This window comes from Furipterus horrens, unplaced genomic scaffold, assembly GCF_987537825.1.
Source record: "Furipterus horrens unplaced genomic scaffold, mFurHor1.1.pri manual_scaffold_1, whole genome shotgun sequence".
In the NCBI taxonomy this organism is placed as follows: Eukaryota; Metazoa; Chordata; class Mammalia; order Chiroptera; family Furipteridae; genus Furipterus; species Furipterus horrens.
The window spans coordinates 79,198,264-79,220,269 of NW_028327171.1; the positions used below are offsets into that span (position 1 = coordinate 79,198,264).

General features: G+C 36.8%; 1 pseudogene; it reads left to right on the forward strand.

Annotated features, from left to right (window-relative positions):
* The window catches only part of LOC150021342 (RAD9, HUS1, RAD1-interacting nuclear orphan protein 1 pseudogene), a 48,172-nt pseudogene extending 30,004 nt beyond the window's left edge, over positions 1-18,168 (forward strand).
* Positions 18,169-22,006: the final 3,838 nt, after the last annotated feature.

Genomic DNA, 22,006 nt, shown 5'->3' on the forward strand with positions numbered 1-22,006 from the left:
AAAGGAAATAAGTGACCATTAAAACTACTCATATGGAGAAATAGTTTTGCCTAAGTGCAGAACTAAAAATGGAGGCCAAACTGTCCACTTTAAGGTACCTTTATGGTACCTGAGCATGTGAGGTGGAAAAAAAATGGCAACAAACAAGGAGTAAAAGGAAAAGGGTAGAGGAAGAACTAGAGACAATTTTTATGAGATCTGAAGGAGCTAAGACTTTATTTTGAGACTATGCCAATTTTTCAGGGATAGCAGAAGAACAATAAAATAACAAAAAAATTAAAATAATAGTGGATGGGCTTGCAAGGAATCACTGGTATCTGGAGAAATGTCAATGGTTTGGCCATAATATAAGTCAAAGTTGAGATTAGTGATAAATTAGGTGGTGAAGAATGAAGGACATAGTTACTGTATGCATTTGCAGTGATAATGGGGAAAAATGGTAAGTTTGATAAGAGCACTTACAAAGTTTTCCACAGTAAAAATTGCACCTCCTAAAAATATCAATGAATCGTCTGTCCTCAACTTAATTTCTCTGAGAGACATTGATAACTAGAAATTCTAAATTCAAAACATACATAAATTACTTTTGTCACATATGTGATTATTTTCTAATTTATATATTTTAATTATGTTATGAACTTACATAGTTCTTATGGTGGCTGAAGATGATAAATATTGCACAATGTACCAAAAATCCATTTTAATTACTTATTAAAATTATGAACACATGTGAGCATTTTCAAAATAGAATAAAAGCTGAAGTATGTAATTAACTATAACTTGAGTTATCGATGCTCAGACAGCATAACTGATTCAGTGAAACATGCCTCCATGCACTTCACATTTGTGAGAGTTTATTACATTTATGACAAACTAATTAGCATTGAAATGTAATAGTATAACCTAAGGGACTGGCTTGCCTTCAGTAGTTCTGAAGGTAATGGAGGTTGAAAGCTTGTCTATTCTGGTAAATAGTCCTCCTTACTCATGAGGTATCTTAATATACTATATGAAATAAAAACATGATGCAGTGTAAACTTGAACACATAGAACTGTATGAGACAAAAATGTTGAAAGAAAGTTTTAGAAACAAAGTTTAGACCATTCGTTAAGATATCAGTAACACTGGATGATATTTTTAGGTCATTTGTCCATCAATGCAGTGAATATTTAACTAGGAAAAAAAAAAAAAGCTAAACCATTCCCAACTCATGCCAATACAGGAGGAGGATGGCCTTTTTCTTGGAATTAATTGCCCATCTACAAAGTCTTTTGGTTATAGTAATAGTGTTGTATGGTAGCTGACTAGAACTATATTGCCTGGGTCCAAGTCACAGCTCCATGACTTCCTTATTGTGTGGTTTAGGCAGGTCTCTTACTCTCTTTGTGCTGCAGTTTCCTAAACAGTAAAATGGAAGTAGCAAGAGTTCCTTCATCATTGGAAAATGGTGAGGATTAAATGATGTAACACATGTAAAAATGTTTAGAACAGGGTATGCCACACAGTAAGTGCTAAATATTGCTCTTATTTATAATACTTGACCTAAGTCTTTGGATATGTAAGTAAAGGCTGAGCTTAGAGTTAAATGCTGGAAGAAGTATGTTGTTCTTCATGATATAATGTAAGAATTTGTGTGTTTCTATTGTTGCTAATGAGAGACACAGCAAAAAGAGGGAAATAACAGAAAAAAAAGAGAAAGATAAGTTTCAAGAAACATGTGAGGAGACTAGAATTCAAGGGGAAAGAAATATTTGCAGTATATTTTTACTCTATTAAATTGTATTTTAAATAAAAAGGTTTTTATCTATTTTATCTAGGAACTTTCTCGTATAACAACTTTAAAACATAAAACAGAGGAGAAAATAGTATCATGAATCCACCCCGCCTCCCATGTATCTATCTCCCTGCCTCAACAGTTATCTACACATGCAGATAATTATTTCATCTATATACTCCGCATCTCTGTCTCCCTGATTGAATAATTTAAACCAAATCCCAACATATCATTTCATTTCTAAAGATCTATCTATCTATCTATCTATCTATCTACCTACCTATCTATATGTGTATGTGTATATATATATAACAATCACAATTACGTTCCCTCAACTACAACAAAATATAATTCCTTGGCATCATCAGATAATTTAGTTGGTATTCAAATTTCCCCTATTTCTTGTAAGAGCCTAAATATTTTACATTTGATTTAAAATAAGTTGCCTTGTTAAGTATAAATTATATATTCTTTCAAGCTCTAAGTAAATTAGTTACACATAAATGCTTGCTTTGTGTGCATGTGCATGAGTGCATGTTTGATGGATGTCAAGGAAAGGATTGTCGGCAGCCGTCCGTCTCGAGAGACGATGGTGTAGCTTCTTAAGTGTCTATCTGCACCGCCGAGAATGGCTGTGCAGTCCGACTCGGGAGTGACACGGCATCTGTCTCCTCCCGTGTTGAATCGACATCTTGCGATGACGCTGGAGTGTCCTCTCCAGTGGAGCTGAAGCTACAGAGCCTGGGCAGGGTGATATGGAGGGTCTGCTGTTGCCCATGCAGCAGACCCCCCCTCTCTTCGCAGCTGAAGGGTCCAAGGGAAAGACGGAGTCGATACAGCTTGGGTTCAGGTGCGCCGCAGGAGTTGCTGGTGTTGACTACAACGTCAAACTGCCTTAGGGACTCCGGCTCCGGATTTTCTGTCGGGGTTTACTCCCTTAGCCTTTCCCCAGAAGAGGTATGCCGCAAGGCAGCGGAGGTTTTTTGGAGTCAGAGTTTTCCTTCTCTGATGTACCCTGACTGGAAGATCGAACCAGCGACACTTAGCTCGCAGGCCGACGCTCAATCCACTGAGCTAAACCAGCCAGGGCATCAAGGAAAGGATTATCTTGGTTAAAATAGTACAAAGTGGGAAGAGCGATGTGCTCAGGGAATGAAAACAGCTAGATGTTATACTGAACTAATCACTCAAAAGACGAATCTGGGCTCTGGCTGGTATCGCTCAGTGGACTGAGTGTTGGCCTGTGAAACAAAGAATCACTGGTTCGATTCCCAGTCAGGGCACATGCCTGGATTGTGGGCCAGGTCCCCAGGTTGGGACATGTAAGAGCCAACCACACAATGATGTTTCTCTCCCTCTCTTTCCCTCTTTTTATAAATAAATTTAAAAAACCTTTCAAAAAAGATGAATTTGGTTAAAAACCAGACATGATTCATTCATTCATTCACCCCAAATTATATATTGAGTACTTTCTATGAATCAAGCATACATATGGGCATTAAGCATCCAGCAATTTGTGGAGAGCATAAGACATAACAAAATGCCTGCGGTAAGGTTTAAACAATATTATATCTATTTTAATGTGCAAAACTTTTCTAACTGACACATGGGTTGCAAATGCACTTGAAAAAATAATGTTAAACTTGTTTCCAGTTCAGCTTGACTCCCAGTTTGTCTTCCTTTGCAGAATTTCACTCAATTAGGATATCTAACATTGGAAAAATCAAACTTAAAAAAAAAGTGACTTATTAAAATTATGTACTCATTTTTATTGGTATAAAGTATTTAGTTCAACTGCTTTCTAGTAAAAGCATAGATATATTTGGCCATAAGAAATTCAGCAAATTTAATAGTTTTAAAATTTGTTATACCCTGGTTTCAGATCTTCGTATTTCACAGTATCACATAATAAATGAAACATGCATTTTTGAGTTACACAGACTTAAATTTAAATTTTTACTCTACCACTTACTACTTTTAACATGCTAAGCTCAATTTTTATAAAAGTTTGATCTTCACCTCTTTTTAAAAATGAGAATAATTACACTAATTGTGGTGTGCTGAAGTGATAATTAAATATGGTTTGAGGGCATTTAGCATGGTGACTAGCATAAAGATACTCAGATAATGTGAGCCTGATTTTGCAAGAGATGATTATTCTTACTTCTGAGCATAACTACTGTGTTATAGGCAGTACTTATTCACCAGCTCTTATATAGTTTACTTCATATGACTAATAAGTATGATTTATTATGGAAAACATATAGATTGAAAGATCTGCACCTCAATTTTTAAAGTAAACTGACAAGCCAACTTGACTCACTTGTTAATATGACCACATGTAGACATCAAAAAAGGTAGTGGATTTTGGGTACCTCTAAGAGAATGTGTAGTGGCTAAAGTCTGAGAGACATATTAGTTCTTTTTTATTTCTACTGATGTGATCACAGTTGGACTACTATTTAGTTCTGGGCTCCAGCATTAAGAGATGATGTCATATTTTTCCAGAGAAAGCTAATACAAATGGCTGAAGAAGCTGGGAATGTTAAGCTTAAGGCAAGGTGAAAACTTTAATATAAATAATTGTAAGAGATAATTTATAAGGTTTTTTAGATATAGATCCAGTAGGTAGATCTGAACTCAGTGGATGAAAACAATAGGGAGAGACAATTACAGTCAGTATAAAGAAGATGTTTTATTATGTAAATCTGTCCAAAGATGGAATAATCTGCTTAAGAAGGTAATTAGTCATTTATCTTAGCTTATACAGTATAGATTGATGACTACTTGGCTGACTTATTATAGAAAGCATTCAAATATTGAATAACAGCAAGATTTTTAAAGGCCTCACTAATCTGAGATTGTTACAATTCAAAGATTTTATTTTCATTATGCTTATTAATACATTGAAAATAATGTATTGGATATCACATTGATATCTACGTTGATATTTACTACTCTAATTGGCCAGTGTCAATTAAGTGGGAACTTTGTTATACCAAGAATTTTAAATAAAACACTCATTTTGGAAGGAAACCAGTCATTTCTGTATTAAGTAATGATGAAAACAGAAGTGGATTTAAGAGAAATAATAACAAATGACTGCTATATTATTATTGTTTTGTTAAAATAGAAATTGTTCATGGCCCTCTCCTTGCATGAATGATTTTTGTAATTTAGGTGATAAGAAAAGACTTAATTTCTTGTTGGAAACTGGTGCTGACTCTTTGTCTACCCTAGAATAAAAGGATTATTGGTTTGGGGGACTGTCAGAATTTAAAAAGTATTCTGAAAAGATCCACTATTGAGCAGTTTATGATTAATCTTCTCTTAAAAAGCTCCCTTTTTACTTAGTTACCTGGAGTAAAAATTTCACATTCACCATTAATACATCATACCTGGAAAAAATATGCATCTAGATAATGGCATTATCTATGATTTAATGAATTCAAGATTAAGAGTATGACTAAATCCATTCTTCAACTTCTGGTATGGCAGAGAATACTCTTAATAGATCAAGTCTCCCACAAATTATAAATATAAATTCTGAACAAAATAAAAACATAAAAAGAACATCAAAACCTAAAAAAGTACCTAATAACTTTGGGGAAAGAAAAAAAGCAGACAATTTTGGAGTAAAGTTGAAATGTTGAAGAAGGGTTCAGTGTGGGATGACTTTTTATTTTTGAAGCTTTGCTACAGAGGGAGGCCAGAGTTAGGGTGCAGTTTAAGGTGGCTAAAACTTCATTGAAAGTATTTTGTCTTCCTGGATTGAGAAACCAAGAGACAGAACCGAGGATAGTACAGTAACAGCTGCCAGAGAGTCAGGAGCTAGTCTTGGAGGCGTTTGTGAATAAAAGAAATGTTGCTAACAAATGGGACAGAAGTAATGACAGAAAGGTGAGGGTAGGCATGATTGTGACAAAAAGAAAGTATCATTTTTGATATCTTACATTTTGTGGAATAGAAGCTAATTTCACCTCTTAAATACAAAGATGTTTGAGAAGTAGGAAGACAAGGAAAAAGAAAGGTGAGGGGAGGTAAGAGAGAGTGGAGATAGAGAATTATCACTGGCCTCATTTTCTAATAGGTGTCTAATATCTCTTTCTCTTCTTACACACCTGATAGAAAAATACTTACAGTTGATACATTCAGGTAAAATAAATCAATATTTACAAGTATTAGTATAGTGTGCTGCATTTACATTCAAATTCAGAACATGAGTGATGTACAATGAACTTGTAGTAAATTAATTTGTCCAAGCTGGAGACAGTCTAAAGCCTCAACAAAATTACAAACAAATGGCTTCCATAGTCATTTTTCTTTAGAGATAAAGTAGAAATTCACATTTTAGCATTCTTGTAGAAAAGAAAGGCGAGTCTGGTCAGAGCATACCAGTTGATGTGCTAAACAAACTAAAGATACAGTTTCTGCTTACAGCCCAATCAGTCTCTTGTGTAACTCACAGACACGTCCCACCTTCTTGAAACAGAGTAAAGGCAATTAGGGGTATGAGAGAAACAGAGAAAAACATTAAATTTCTCCAACCAATTATAAATTAAAATTTTAGGAGGCCAATTTTTGTCATAGGCCTTGGGGAATTTTAGAAAAAGCTCACCAGGGTGAATTATATAGGTCCATAAAAGTGTTGAGGATGTAGAAAATATTAGAAGCTCAGAATATGCAGAAACACAATATAGCCATTGTATCATTTTTATCTTGCTCAATCAGTAGACTAGATATAGATACAGAGAAGTCAGGCAATTAACTTATTTTGGGGTTGAGGTTTTTCTTATTGCTGGGAAGAATAGAGAGTAAAACAAGGGAGTTGTTGATATTATTGACAGAACTTCAGCTCACAGAGGGAAAATAAAGACATAAAATAATCAAATAACTTGGGAAATATTGGAGGTATTAAGATATTGGAAGGGAGAGCAACCAGGGAAGAATTGGGATAACTGTAAAAGAACAAGAAAAAAAAGGCAAGGAAAAAAGAAAGAAAGAAAAGATACAGATATATTGGGAAGCAACTGAATTAGAAAATATTAGAGTAAGTAGATCTTTATTACTAAGGAATGTTTCACATAATATTTTAAAAATAGATTATATTCACATGACTTCATGCTTATCTATGAAAGATCTAATTGTTTGAATTATTTTTCAGCAAATATTCACCCGCCTCTTTTCTGACACTGTGGATGGGATATACTTACTTCTCTGCTCCGTAGATGTTGGGCTTGATCACAGGCCTCAAAAAGGAATGTACAGTATTCCCTCACTTATCGCAGGCATTACGTTCTAGACCCCCCCGCAATAGGTGAAAATCAGCAAAGTAGGGACCTTACATTTATTTTAGTATTTATATATATTTTAAGGCTTTATAAACTCTTCCCACACACGTATAAACCATTCCCAGTCCCTTATTAACCTTTCCCAGTCCCTTATTAACCTTTCCCACACTTTTATAAACACTACTTATGTTCTTAAACATATTCTACACTCTTAAACCTATGTAAATTTAACAACATATTTATACAGTACCGCAAAATCCCACAATAAAGCGAAATATCCACGATAAATAATTAAATATAATATTTTAAAGAATCCCGCAATACAGTGAGGCCATGACAAGTGAACCATGATGTAGAGAGGGACTACTGTAAACAGAAATGACTATGCCAGAGATGTGTTCAGGCCTTGTGAAGTATCACATGTCTCAGGAATTTTTATTTGTTTGTTTGTACTTCTGCCATTGGTATGATAAACTGAGTAGCATTATAGTTCCAAAAGAATAAAAGACCTGTGAAGCAGAGTTGCCCAAACAAACTTCAGACCTGCATCTGGAAACAGAGTCAGCCTGCCAATTTGTAGACCCCTGGTATGAGGAAAAGATTCTCCATGTGATCTGAAGACCCACAAGTGTGTCACTGATGTTTATTTCTTGATGTCATGGACTTATGGACTGATTTCTTATCAAACAATGCCTGTTGAAAGAGAAAAAAATTAAAGAAATCTCTAACAATAAGGAAATCAAGAAATTGAATGTGGGAGTGTTGAAAGAACTAAACAGTAACAGTATTTGGGGTGCAGAGTAAGACAGAAAAGTCAATCCTAAAATCTTCAGTGAATGAGTATGAGGAAGTGGATTTTGGAAAATGACAATATTGAAGAGAGAAAGGGAGAATATTATAGTAGAATGGCATTAACTTCAAAGAAGTAGGACATTTTAATATAAGGATGAAGTAATGTGGAAGCAGGGCTAGAGGGTATAAGGAAAGCAATGCCGCTGTTTTATTCTTAAGTGCGTGAGGTGACAAAGTAAGTGCAGCTTCATATTGAAAGGTGTGTTACAGTTTGCCAGAAAAACAAAACAAAACCAGAACCAATAGGATTGATTGATTGATTGATAGATTGATTGATTTTAAGAAAATGGCTCACACATTTATGAAAGCTGAGAGGTCCCCAGATCTGCAGTCAGAAAGATCAGCAGTTGGAAACTTAGCCAACGATGTTTTTCCAGTCTGCAGCCAAAGGCTGGAGAACCAAGAAAGCTGATGTAAGTTCCAGTCTGAGCGCAAGCAATAAGGGAGACTGAATAAAATTTCCCTTAATCAGTCTTTTTTTTTTTTTTTCTATTGAGGTCTTGAATAGATTGAATGAGGTCCACCCACACAGGGAGCACAATCTGCTCTAGTCAGTCGGCTGATTCAAATGTTAATCTTATCCAGAAATGTCTCACAGATACGTTCAAAATAATATTTAACTAAATAGCGGGGCACTCTGTGGCCTAGGCAAGTTGACAACACAAAATTAACCATCACAAAAAAGTAGCGGGAAAACTGTCCTCAGAGAAAAGTAATATTTCATCATGATAAGTAGGTTAATGGAGTTGCAGATTGTTCTGGCTATTGGTTGAATTTAGGTCTTTGAAATTGTTAGACTGAGATCCCCATTCTGTCCTGGCTATCAGTCAGAGCCTGGCTTTTGCTCTTAGAGGCTGTTCATTCTTTCTCATGGCTGGTCCATCTTCTAACTTCTTGTACATCCAATCTCTCTTACTTCCTCTGTTTTTAACAGGGTCTATGTGCTTTAAATCAGATACTAATGGATAACCTGCCTATGTTAAGGTGAACTGTGCTATATAAATTAACAATCATAGAAGTGAAATTATAAAATATTAAATAGTACTTGGGATTAAGGCATGGGAGTTTGGGAACCATTTTTAGAATTATGGCTCTAAATTCTAAATTTGTAATTTAGACTCCATCTTAGCAGATTGGTGAGAGAGCCTCTAACTGACCTTGAAGAAGCCAACAGCCTATGGAGCGGGCCACATGGCAGGGCCATAGGCAGCCTCTAGGAAATGGGGGTTGCTTACAGTCAAGTCAGAAATAAGTTAAGACTCTTAGTACTATAACTCGTCGTCAGCAGCCGTCCGTCTCGAGAGACGATGGTGTAGCTTCTTAAGAGTCTATCTGCACTGCCGAGAATGGCTGTGCAGTCCGACTCGGGAGTGACACGGTATCTGTCTCCTCCCGTGTTGAATCGACATCTTGCGATGTCGCTGGAGTGTCCTCTCCAGTGAAGCTGAAGCTACAGAGCCTGGGCAGGGTGATATGGAGGGTCTGCTGTTGCCCATGCAGCAGACCCCCCCCTCTCTTCGCAGCTGAAGGATCCAAGGGAAAGACGGAGTCAATACAGCTTGGCTTCAGGTGCGCCGCAGGAGTTGCCGGTGTTGACTACAACGTCAAACCGCCTTAGGGACTCCAGCTCCGGATTTTCTGTCGGGGTTTACTCCCTTAGCCTTTCCCCTGAAGAGGTATGCCGCAAGGCAGCGGAGGTTTTTTGGAGTCAGAGTTTTCCTTCTCTGATGTGCCCTGACTGGAAGATCGAACCAGCGACACTTAGCTCGCAGGCCGACGCTCAATCCACTGAGCCAAACCAGCCAGGGTAGTACTATAACTAGAGCTTCAATAATCTAAGTTCCACCAACAACTGTGTGAGTTTATGAGGACCATGTGCCTCAGAAAGGTAAATATCCTTGCTGACACCTTGACTGTAGCCTGTGAGACACTCAGCAGAGGACTCAGCTAAACGGTGCCTCTACTCCTGACAGGCAGAAACTATGAGATGGTACGAGATGGTAAATGTGTTTTGTTTTAAGCCGCTAAGTTGTGGTGATTGGGCACCTAGCAATAGAACACCAGTACATGTGACTTGCCTTTGGAGATATTGAGTCAGAAATCTGGGGTCAGAACCAAAAGTCTGTGGTTTAACAAATAACACAGGGACATTTAATGCAGATAGTTTCTTAACTTACTGGAGAAACTCTGAATTATGTTTCACAGCTTCCATGTTTCATTAAGATGTAGGAAAGCTCATTTTTGAGATTTTGTGCCTGGAAGCACTGCACAAGCCCAAGTTTTCAATCATTTCCTTCCAGAGAACCTGAGTCAGTGAAAGTAGCTTAGTCTGTGATAATCTGAGAAAGACCCCAGAGCAAGAGAATCTACAAAAACATGGTACTTGAGACATTAAACAGCTTGTTTCTTCCAAAGTTTGGGTAATTCACTCGTTTTCCAGAAGGCCACCAGCAGGCAAATGATAGAAATGACATATTTGCTATTCATGGAAGAAAAAAATGTAATTGGAAGGAAATATGTCAAGATGTTCATAGATAAAGGAGAAACTGTCTGCTGCTTTTAAAAATTGTGTGTTGGTTTACTCATCTGTCAACAATAAATTTCTTTTTTCATCTTCACATTGGAAGCTTGGTTAGAATTAACTGCAAATTTTACATTAAGTAAAAAATATTTTTTAATATCCAGAGATGAAGCTATAAAGAATAAAGATTAGTCACTTTAGCAAAAGAAGGAGATATTTATCACTTCACAAACCTAATAACTGATTTCCTAAAAAACAGTTGTGAGCACTGAGCTGCAATTATAACCACAGTATGTACATTCCAGCATTTAGGAGCAAATTTAATTTTGTGATTAGCAAGCAAACTGCCTAGTCCGTGATTATTGGACTATACGTTTTTGAAGTGGCTTTGGGCTTTGGTCTGTAAAGTCTTTTACAGGCTATATTAATCACAAGTTTTCACCCAGAATATACTTTGACATTATTGAGGAATCAATATAGCTAATTCTGCATTGAGAGCAATGCCTAGTGCCATGTGAATACTAAACTTGTTAAATCAGTACATATTTGAGGAAGGAAGATCAAACTGTCAAATTTAAATGTTCTTTTAAACATACATAGGTGAAGTTTTCTGCTTGTCAATAATATAGTTTGAAATTAGAGCTTAATATTGAGGTTACTGAAGTTTTTTTTTTTTTTTTTTTCTTATAATGAAGTTTCATAGTTGATGAAAAGTAGAAAAAAGAACTTAAGGCCCTACCACAGCTTTCTGGGTGTAAAGAGAAGAAGGCTGATTGAAAAGTAAAATTTTACTAAAGATAACTGAAAAACTTGTATTGCAGTAGACTTGTATGTAACATGCATTTGAATGGCGTTTTCTCTTCCAGTGGTTTGCAAACTAAAGCCTATGTGCCAGTACGGCCTATAGTCTGGTTTTGTATTGTCAGCAAGCTAAGAATAGTTTTTATATTTTTAAAAAATTAAACTAAAATATGCACAGAAACTGCATCTAGCCTACAAAGCCTGAAGTCTGGCCCTCTACAGGAAAATTGTTTGCTGATATCTGCTCTGGAACCAGGTAGGTCAATTTGCTGAGAACCACATGCCCAGGACAGAATTTATGAAGATATTTCTTTACCAAGACTTCTCACAGGGATTCCAAAACAAAGTACTGCTAACTCAGTGGCTTAAAGAAACAAGAAGTTATGTTCTCACAGTTCTGAAAGCTAGATCCAACATCAAGGTGTCAGCAGGGTTGACTGTTTCTGAGTGTTGTGAGAAAAGGTTCTGTTCCAAGCCTTCCTTCATGGCTTACTGGTGACCATCTCCTCTCCTGAGTTCCTTCACTTTGTTTTCCTCTGTAATGTCTCTGTTCAAAAGTTCTCATTTTTATGAGGACACTAATCATCTTGAATTGAGACCCATCTTAATGGGCCTTAATTGATTATCGCTGTAAAGACCCTATCTCAAAATTACATCACATTCTATGTTACTGAGGGTTAGGATTTTAACATAAGAATTTGGAAAGGGCACAATCCAACACATAACAGTAGAATTCTCTAATATCCTCCATATCACCCAAATCAAATTTTAATTTTAGAGAAAACTAGAGAGATTACATGATTTGCCCAAGGTCAAATAGCTAATAACCACAGAAATAGGATATGAAGCCAAAATATGAATGACTCCTCAAGTCGAATGTATTTTGCACTCTTTTAAATCTTCCCTGAGGAACAAAATAATAATCATATAACATACTATTAATTCACTTATTCAATTCCAAAAACATGTGTATTATATACTGATTATATGCCATGCATACTTTATAAATAGGACAGCATTCCTCTCTGTAAGTGAAGATATTTATAATAAAAGGTGAAAAGGGTTGAGTGCCATTACTAAATATCAATAATCCAAAGAAGAGGAGACTATACTTCTATCATAAGCATAGTTTTAGTGCAAGTGGCCTGTACCTTACTATGTGTGTCACCTCAAGATTCTGTTAAGATGAAATCTTTCCTCTTCCCACTCTGGAACCAGAATGTCGAAAGCCACTACAAGTTAGGATCTATCTTCTCTGTGTATATTTTATTTTATTTTTGGGGATGTGTGTGTGTGTGTGTGTATGTGTGTGTGTGTGTGTGTGTGTGTTTAGCACAAATAGGACCATACTGTGCATACTGTCCTGTGTTCTATAACTTGCTTTTCTTTCATTTGATAATAAATCCTGGGCATCTTTCCAAGTCAATACATAAAAATCTACCTCATTGTTTTGAGACTTTGCACAGTATTTTCATAGTATTGGGTTGGCCAAAAAGTCCATTTAATTTTTTCTGTAAAATAAAAGACACATTTTTCATTTTCACCAATAACTTTATTGACTTGGATATTTTGAGTATGTTGGCTATTTCCCACTGTTGCCTTCTAGTGGGTAGAGACTGGGGGTGCTGCTGGACATCTGCCAATGCTTAATATAGCACCACAGCAAACTGGGTATCACTTTTAATAACACCTTACCTGGTAGTTTCTTTAAATTGGGACCTTGTAAAAATTAACACAAAATAAAAGTTTAATAATAAACGAATCTACATCACACAATGAGAAGTGTATAACAAAGATTAATAGGAGCTCATGCAACAAAGTAAAATTAATATACAATATGAGATTTGGTTATAAATTCCTACTCCTTTCTCATAATTAAGGAAACTACTCACCATGTAGCACAATTCAAAGAAAGCTTTTTAATTTTTTGTTTTGTTTTGTTTTTGTTTAGTTTAATTTTGTTTGTTTGCAGCTGTCGTTGTTACTGTCAGTTAGATATTCTGTTTTTTAATTGTTCTTTTGGCCATTACCATTTCGTTCCTTTATGACCCCTCCCCACCCCACCTCACAAGCACCACACCGTTGTCCATGTCCATGAGTCCTTTTTCCTTTTTTCCTTAATTCCTCCACCTCATACCCTCCCCTCACCTCAGCTGGCATCCTGCTCTCTATCTATGAGTCTGTCTCTATTTTGTTTGTTAGTTCAGATTGTTCATTAGATTCCACATATGACTGAAATCATATGGTATTTGTCTTTCTCTGACTGGCTTATAATCTGGTTTTGAGTCACTGGAGTCTTTTTCTCTGTTGTCTCTAATTTATGCTCCAGTCTGTTAGATGGTTATTTTCTTTTATCGAGGTACTTAATATCAGTATCAGGGAACTGATGGCATTACTGTAAACAATTTCTGAAGTTTTATACTATCTAACTTCTTCCCTGAATCATTCTAAGCAGGTTTGCTCTCCCCTAGAATATGGTGTCTACAAAATGCTGGCTTCTGGGCTCATGCCTCTGTTCTCTGCTCTGTAATAAGCACTCACCTCCCTTGCCTCTGTGCTAAACCAAGCTACATGGTAAGAAGATTTTTATAGCACCTCAATTTTGGCAACAAGAGAACAGCTTCCAAGATGAATATAAACTGAGAAAGTCTCTTCCACTGCACAGATGTCATTGACTTATGCATGTTTCCTCTAGCTATTACCACCCAGAGTTTAATCATTTAACTGCAGCATGACCATTTTTGAAACATCCAACTCTGACATATGAGTTCATCATCTTTTTAAATATATCATTTAATTAGAGGACAGCAAAGAAGTGCACTTGAAGTGACTGTTCCATCAGAGTTTGGCCAGCCTTCTCTCCGCACTACAATCCAACCAGAATGATGACCATTAGCCTCTCACCAGTTAGACTTACGGAGTCACAATTGTCCAACCAATTTAAGCAAAATACTTGCATTGAACTTTATAATTTGGATATGTAAGCTATTGGTCCAAACCCTCCCAAGAAATGCCAAGAGCCCATGTTCCTTTGTGGACATCTTTTTTAGATCTTTCTTTTGCTGTCTGAGTCAATGTATAATTCTGTAAACATTTTATTCATGGCTTCCCCTCTCTTCTATCTCAATAAAATACTGAATTGATCTGTTTATACACCTGTTATTATTTTCATGTATAACACTAATTTAGTTGTATTTGTATATGACATGGATTTGGATATAGTTACAATAATTTATGCTAATTACTGTGCCTTACTTTCTGGAATTAAAGAATTAACAGCACAAAATAAAAATGTTCAAATAGTACCATTTTGCTTTTAAAGCCTATATCCAGGCACGCTGCTTAATAGAATTCCAGAACAGTGAAACCTTTCTTCCCTGAAGATTCTTGTTGAAGCTGAATGGAAAATTAACACCAGAGGAGTGTAGGACTTCTCCACGGGGTCTTGTGCACCTCACACTATACAGCACATTCCCCAATGTCGTAGAAAACTCATTTCAAGGGTAGTATTTATAGAATTCTCCATACCAAGTAATCATCTTGGAATTGCTCCAATTCCAGAAGGTGCTGGGAAGTGCCAACATGATTCCCACACAAAGCTTCCGCTGACAACCTGTGAAAAGCACTGGCCATTTCAGCATGCTCAGTTTTGAGGATAAAGTGGTGAATCCTTTGTAGTTCTGGAACCCTTAAAGTGGAGGGGAGCTTTAGAGGCATGAGGACTTCTCTGATTTTGTGATTGCCTATAATTTAGAGTTGGAGGCAGGATTGCTTCTCTTAAGATAATGAAGCATATGAATTGACACAGCAGATAAAATATATCTCTGTGTACACACCAGTGATGCTTCACAGGTACCCCTCAAATTTTAATTTAGTGCCATGGGATTAGGCTCAGAAATATGTGTTTTAGATTTTTAAAAATTTTTTTATTTATTTTAGAGAGTGAGAGAGAAACATTGCTTTTTGGTTCCACTTATTTATGCCTTCTTTGGTTGCTTCAAACCCACACCCTTCATATATCAGGACATGCTCTAACCAATTGAGCTACCCAGGCCAAGGCTGAGATTTGCATTTTAAACAAGCATTCTGGTATTTCTCTTTCAGTTGATCTGTCCTTTGAGAAACCAGATAGAAGACGTCAATCCCCTTCAGAACTCCTAGTTCCTGGCCAGTTATTATGGTAACTAGTATCTTCTGGCTTCTTATAGCTAAGTACTGCCCACTGCCCCTACATCCCCATGGATATTAATGAGGTCAGCCCTATACTTATTCTTCTTCTATCTGCCTTGGCCTACAGAGGGAACCATACTGAACTTATTATTGATGCTGGTCTTTCTCTCACCAGAGTGTTTATAATAGCCTTGATGAATGATCTGGAGAAGTTACCAAGTGGTGCACTTGTTCACTTTTTGGGGAGATAAACCTGAAGCATCTTACAGAATAGGGAAAATGCTAGCTTTTATTCTGGAAAGGTGGACCACTTCTGTCAGGTCTGAGGGTTTGGGGGTATCTACTGGCCAATATCCTCAGAGGAACTCATCCACATGTCTTCATGTCATGTCTCTGAAATACACATTTTTATAACCTGATCTTAACAAAACAGCTCTGCCTTGGCTGAGAGCCAAGAGTGCTGCTGCAACTCTATCAGGCTTTCAGTTCCTTGGTTATCTATAATACATTTAACCATTTACAACTTGGCAGTGGTCCTCAGTTTCTCATTATCTCTCTGCAGGCCATCAATACAAATTAGTGATAATTAGTCAACTCCACTGCCGTCATATGCATGATTTCCCACACATTTTCAAAATGCTTGGATCATGGGATTTACAGTGACATCCTCTTCTCCAGGGGCTTTTTTTCAGATCACCACCAGTGAAAATTTTAGCTGTTATTTTGTGCCAGGGACTATTTGTACTTCATCTATCTTCTTTGCCTACTAGGCTGTGAGTCCTAAACTTGAATTTATTGCCTGTTTTCTTGGCCCACTTTCAGTATTGTTAGTGTTAGTTTGAGTCCCCTGAGAAGCAGATGCTAAGGCAAAATTTTACAACCAGTGATATATTGGGGCAAAATGTCTATAAGGGAAAATGGGGATGGAGCCAGAGGTGGTGGTGGGTAAAGCCATGAGACTGTTCCACAGGTCTGACCCTGAGGAGGGAGAGAAGAAAACATTGTGAACAATGAGTCTCAGGCTGCAGTACATTTCTAAGAAAGCTTTGACCAGGTCCATGGGGATGTACTTAAGCCAAAGTCACTTAACAGAGGAGTCCCACTGCTCATAAGTGAACCTGTTTTAGTGTCCCTGCCAGACTCAATAATTCCTGGGAGCAGCTGTGGGAAGCATGGCCTCAGCACAATCGCAGTGGTTGCAGGACACAGCAGCTGAGGCTGTCCATCAATTACTTTCCCACAGCAGGAGATCCTAGTGGCCTTGTTTCAAGACCACCACACACAGTTATGAAAAACAAAATGTCCTGGCAAAAATAAAATTCCTTTCCACGTACAGAGATGTTAAATATATAAAAACAAACTTCACATTGTATTTGAACATTGTATTTTGTTGCACATCGCTTAAGATTTGTTATACCAGTGATTCTGGAAGGCCATAATGATTTACTAACTATGGAAAAAGAGACCTTGCAATGACATTGTGATCCATTTACTGAAAAATTTTGCATTGGTTTTGGAAACCTAGAATGACATGTAGGTTAGGGGCAGGATTAGATATTTTATTCGAATAGGCGAAGGTCAAACACTATTCAGGGATGATCTTCCTTTGTAAAGAGATGAGGATTAGAGTGATGGGGAAATGGTAAGGCAGGACTTTATTATCTAATCCACATACACTTAAAACATGTGTCTGAATGTAAAATATTAACAAGCAGTAAAATCCTAGTGATCCAATGAGAGACCACTTCTTTATGTAGGCTCTGCTCTCCTGATATCTCCGGCTGTTGCTCTCCCATCTTCCTGTTTCTTCATGTCTGTATATGTCTATTTCTCATTTAAAAAATATACTTGATTCTTTACAATTTTTTTTTCTTCCTCCACTTCTCAGTCTTTCTTTCCTTTTCTCCTTGTTTACTTTTTTCTCTCTTTTAAGGTGATGATCGTTGAACCATAACATAATTGCTTGCAAGTGAAGAAAGAAGGGCTTGACCTCCGCCTTCTGGGCTCCAGGGCGGCAGCGTCTAGTGGGTTGGCATCTGGGACACTGCCAGGCAGGCACGGGTTGGAACTGGAGCTTATTACTGGACCTGACTACAACCAGCACCATGTGGTTTCCAACTGCTCTTCATTTACGTACTATGCCTGCCAGAAAACAAAACCAACCAACTGACAAACCAAACGTCACAGAAAGCCTAGCTGCTATTCCACCACTAGCCACTGGAGGGCCCCAAACACCACTGTGGGTCGCCACAGCTTCCCATCACCCACACTAAACAGGTGACCAGCAAACTTATTCACCGCAGCACCATCATTTCTTGGGTATCACCTCAGTTTGATACAATGGCAGAAAGCTGGTTCCCAGCCAACTAAAGGTGAAAACATCATTCCTGAGACTAGGCAAGATATTCAAGTTTGAGATGTACCACCTCCAACTTTCCATATTTAACATTTAAGAATCCAGAGTCTTCTTTCCATTTACACATGGGAGCCCCTTTACCAGCGGGTTCCCCATTCAGTCAGCAAAGGCCATTTCCGGAAGGACCCTAGTTCCAATGCTCAGTCCCAAAAGCTCTGGAAAACTCTCAGCACAGGCACTTCAAAACATACCTTATGTGTTCATGGCACTTGATATCCAGGTGCTCCTTCCCCCAGATTGCCAAGCTGCTCGCTTCACACTAGTGCTCCTGAAAGCCCAGAGCCTGGGCCTGTTCCCGTTAAAGACGCTGCTGAGGAGGAGGATGGGGTAAAGGTCGCATAGAGAAGAGAAGGGCACCTGTTTACTTACCACAGAAGAGAGGGAAGCAGAGCAAAAGCCTTGTGAAGAACTGACTACATTTCTCAGACGTCAGTCATCTCAAGAAATTGATTGCTGGTTTCATAAGAGTTGCGAAAGTTATTTTCCTGGCTCACAGAAGAGTACATCGAGTAGAATAAAATGAAAATAATACCAATAACCTCAACAGAAAAAAGATATTTTAAACCAAACCACGGATTCATAAGGGAATTTAGTCCCCAGATTTGTTTTATTCTTTATTTATTTTTAGAAAGAGAGGAAGGGAAGAAGGAAGAAAGGGAGGGGCACATGCATGTGCAAAACATGACTGTGGAAGAGAAACCTTGATCAGAGGCCCCCGACCAGGACCTAGCCTGCAACCAGGGCATGTGCCCTGGCCCAGAGAAGAGGAGAATTGAACCTGTGACCTTTTGATTTGTCACATGATGCCCAATCCACTGAGTCATACCAGCCAGGGCCCAGATTTGCTTTTTAAAATATCTTATCATAAACAGGTTTTAGTGTAATAAATACTCTATTTTTTCTTGTATTAACTATTTAAATTTCGAAAATATCTTGCAGTGACTGTTTCAAATGTGTATAAATAAATGGTTACAGAAAGTTTTTAAAGGAAAAAAGGAAGGGTCTGGCAAAGGTGACAATAAAAAATGTAAGGGGAGAACAGATAATTATGAATTTAATTTTAATCTAATAAATTTCACCGCAGAGAAAAATATAAAAAGAGCACTAGCAAGTCTTAAGGGAGTCTGGATATGAATCCAATTTAAGTTAGTTTCCCTATATTTTTGAGGAGCTTTTAGTACTCTTCTGTCACTAAAGGTGCCTGCGAGGACATTTCTGCTCAAATGTACTAACAGTGGAACGTTTACTGTTAACTGGGAATTTGTGTTTTAATTAGAAAATTGTTCAAGCTGTGTAACACTATATGGAGTAATGCAAAAAGGTATACAAGAGTATGTTTTCTCATAATTATATTGTAAACCACTGAAAACATAAATCTGAAATAGGAAAAGAGATATTGTAAGCAGATTCTGAAGTAAGCTGATGATGTCTCAGCAACACGCAGTGTGAAGAACAGTGATAGTTTATAGTTTGAACTTTCAAAATTTAATTGTTTTTATAGACTTTATCTATTGAATTTTCAAGTTTATTAAATGCTGAGGCCCCACTGGTGCTTTGAATAGTTCTTATGAATTCCTTGTCTCTCCACACACATTACAAAAGTTGTCCCAAATTAAATTAGTTTGCAATATTAAATTGAATCTTATTTAGCTTTGCATCCTCTTCAGCATTGAGCACACTGCCTTGGACTGAACTCACCTCAGCAAAAGCTGTGAAATGTCTACCCCCAGACAATTCACAAGCAAAGAATCATGGAAAACTCAATATTTTTAGTGGTACCTCATTCAAAATAGGCAGCTTATTTAGTAGACTGAGGGTGAGATATTTATATATGTGTGTGTGTGTGTGTGTGTGTGCAATTTTTTTTTTCAACAACTGAGTTTTTGGGTTTTTTTTTGCCCATTGTTTGATATCTCCAGGAGCAAAGTGAAATGAATAACTGAGATTCTTATGGGTTTTTCTGAAATAAGCCTTGAGTATAGTAAAATATGAAGCTAGGACCCTCTTAGACTAAGTATTTCTCCTAAGTGAAGGACAGTGTCTGATCTTTGCTCAAAAATAAGCTACAGATTCTTATCTCCTTAGTGTGCCAGTGGGAAGATCAGCTGAGCTGTGTTTTCTCCTTTTGTCACCAGTCCCTGCTGCTGCTGCTGCTGTTGCTACAAATTAGCCCTTTTACCTTCAGAATTCTGTAATGTTTGCCATGTCAGTCAGTGTCTGTGAACCCCAAATGTAAAGTTATACTTCTGTGGTTCTTCTGTTTGAGCTTTTAATTGTTGCAGGTATGTGTACATATATATAGTATGTATCTACATACACACATACTGTATTAAATGCAATGTTATCTCAGCATTTGAATATTTTTCAAAGTAGTACACAGGGGACTCAAATAGCTTGGGAAAAGATCATATAGGCCAGATTTTGAAAGTACTCTAGATGTTTAAAAATTATTTAAATTTATTGAAAATATTTTAGAAACTATGCAGTTTCTACTAATGTTTTTCATTTATTGACTATTTTGAAATTTAATATGGCACTAGTTTCTGCCTAATTAAAGTTGAGTGCTAAAATTGTTAGGACAATGATTATAAAGATTTATTTTAAGCCAAAAAATGGAATCTGGCATAGAGGGGTTTCTCTGCTTACAAAAAGCTAATATTCTGAGACATGGAATGTAACAGATAATATAGTTAGTATCTTTTGTTGGTGAAATAGATAGCTAGTTACAATTGTGTGCAGACCAGGTTGATGATTATGATAATAGTATGTGTTGAGAAACTATAAAATATACTTTTCTCAAATGCTGAGAAAAATATAAAATGGTGAACTTTGACCATTTAAAAAGTGTTAGAGTGAGAAGAAAGTTTTGATATCATCACCCTAAAAAATGTAGAGTAGTAGAATTATTTTTAAAAAGTGACTTCTTATTGAGGTATAATTGACAAATAACATTATATTAGTCTCAGGTGTATAACATAATTCCTTGATATTAATGTATATTGCTAAAGGGGGGATAAATGGTGATGGCAGGAGACTTGACTTGGAGTAGTAGCATACAATACAATATACAGATGATGTATTGTAAATTTGTACACCTGAACCTATATAATTTTATTAACCAATGTCATCCAAATAAATTCAATAAAAAGTAAATTAAAAAGAAAAATATATATTGATAGAAGATTACTACAATAAATCTAGTTAATATCTGTCCCCACAATAGTTAAAATTTTTTCTTGTGATGACATTTAAGATTTGCTCTTTAAACAACACTGTACTGTTAACCATAGTCACGATGCTGCACACTACATCCTCATGACTTATTTTATAGCTGGAAGTTTGTACCTTTGGAACAACTTTACCTTTTCTGCACCCCTCCACCCACTTCCTGCCACTGGCAATGACCAATTTAAAAAAAGTGACATTTTAATACTAAATCATCCATTTGACCATTTATTTTGGTGTTAAACAGCTTCTTTGTAATTGGATGTACGCTTCTAAGACAGGTCAGCAGTATCTTAGACATGTCAAGTATTATTGACTGAATTATTTCCCCATGTGCTTATAGGTTCCCAGAAGCCTGGTACTCCGCTGTTGTTCTTTGCTGCTTCTCTTTCATCTTCTGCCCTCATCCACAGCAACATTATCTAAGTCCTTATTGTTGTGGTTGTTTTAGGCATTTCTTATTTTAATTACAAAAGTTCTGAGTTCTTTTGGAAAAGAAATACCAAAAGATTGTCAGAACTCATGTTTTTATAACATTTTTTCCCCTACAAGATTAGTAAATGAGATAACTTATATAAAAGTATCTATTTTTTTCTCTTGTGGTAGTCAAATATTACTCTATGCAGTGGTGTGTGACTGAGGGCTAAAACAAGCAAACAAACAAAAACAAAAAACAAACAAACAACAACAACAACAAAAACAAACGGCCTGTGAACTTGCCAGTCTGATTCCCAGTTTGGACACACGCCTGGGTTGCGAGGACCAGGGCCCCAGTGAGAGCTTGTAAGAGGCAACTGATTGATGTATCTCTCACACAGTGATGTTTCTCTCCCTCTCTGGCTCCCTTCCTTCCCCTGTCTCTAAAAGTAAATAAATAAAATCTTAAAAAACAAACAAAAAATATAGCTTTCAAAAATGAGAGAAAGAAAGACTAATTTGTATCATTTGCTGTTTT